This window comes from Elaeis guineensis, chromosome 4 (genome assembly GCF_000442705.2).
Source record: "Elaeis guineensis isolate ETL-2024a chromosome 4, EG11, whole genome shotgun sequence".
Taxonomy (NCBI): domain Eukaryota; kingdom Viridiplantae; phylum Streptophyta; class Magnoliopsida; order Arecales; family Arecaceae; genus Elaeis; species Elaeis guineensis.
This window is the reverse complement of record NC_025996.2, coordinates 54,812,190-54,813,602: the sequence shown is the minus strand read 5'-3', so window position 1 is coordinate 54,813,602 and position 1,413 is coordinate 54,812,190. Positions and strand designations below refer to the sequence as shown.

Sequence of the window (1,413 nt, the reverse complement as noted above, 5' to 3'; positions counted from 1 at the left end):
GATTTTCTTCATTCTTTTCTCACTTTATTATAAAAATATATATTATAAAAAAAAAAAATTTGTATTTGCTCTACAGTATAATTGTAAGGTGTATGCTTGGCCATAGATCGTTACGACAGAAATCCAACCTTTTGATCCAAAATAGAAAGAACCTTTAGAGCCAACAACGTAAAAATATGGACCGAAATCAGGAGAATGATCCACCCAAGCAACTGAAAGAGTACTTTACTCCTTCCACATATACCTACTCTCCTTGTATTCAAGTGCCCCCTGTGGAGGCCACTCAATATGAAATTAAATCCAGTATAATCCAAATGTTACCTTCATTTTATGGACTTAGTAATGAGGACCCTTATAAACATCTTGAAGAATTTCTTGAGATATGTTCAACTGTCAAAATTCACAACTTCTCCGATGATGCTCTTAGGTTAAAATTATTCCCTTTCTCACTTAAGGATAAAGCCAAATACTGGCTATATACTTTGGATTCCATGACTATATCAACCTGGGACCAGCTGCAAGGAGAGTTTCTCAAGAAATATTTTTCCATAGGAAAAACTAATCAAATAAGGAAAGCCATAACTAGTTTTTCCCAATTAGATGGAGAAATATTTCATGAAATATGGGAGAGATTAAAGGACTTATTAGAAAATATCCCCACCATGTGTACCCAAGTGGCAGTTAATCCAATATTTTTATGATGGGCTCTCTGAAAGACATCGACAAATGGTCGATGCATCATGCAGTGGGACATTCATGCTGAAAAGTGAGGATGAGGCATGGCAACTGTTTGAAATTTTAAGTGAAAATTCATTACATCATATGTCTGCCTCTATTAGAGATAAACCCATGTTAAACCCAAAGAGAGGTGGAATATATGAAGTAGAAATGCCATAGATATCCATCATAAGGTAGATGAACTATCCCAAAAATTAGATCGTCTTCTAAATACTAGACAATCCCGATTCCACCTAACCCAATCCAAGAATTTGTGCATTGTGTGCAAGTCCGAACCATTTTGTTAGTGAATACCCAGCGCACCTCAATTTTCTGAGTTTGTGCATGAGCAGGTTCAGCAAGCTCAAGTCCAACAAGCTCGCAGACCAGGAAACGATCCATATTCGAACACTTATAACCCCGACTGGAGAAACCATCCAAATTTTTTCTGGAGACCACAACCAGTGGTTGGTCCTGCCACACCTCGACCTCAATATCAGGACCCAACATATAGGCATGGACCATACCATCAATTTCAAAATGTTCCTCAACCGTCTACTACTGGTCACAGCTCAGCTTTTGAGGAAAAAGTTCTGAAAGCACTAGAATGATTAGAAGTCAACACTCAGACCCTTAACTCCCACACACAATCCATTGCTAAGCTAGAGACCCAAATAGGTCAACTAGCGACTGCAT

The 1,413-nt window shown here is 38.0% G+C and overlaps 1 non-coding gene across 1 annotated transcript; it reads right to left on the bottom strand.

Annotated features, from left to right (window-relative positions):
- Positions 1–563: 563 nt before the first annotated feature.
- LOC140857644 (small nucleolar RNA R71) lies at positions 564–669 on the bottom strand. Its single transcript, XR_012141136.1, has one exon. It is a non-coding gene; the product is annotated as a small nucleolar RNA R71 (small nucleolar RNA).
- Between the last annotated feature and the right edge of the window lie 744 nt (positions 670–1,413).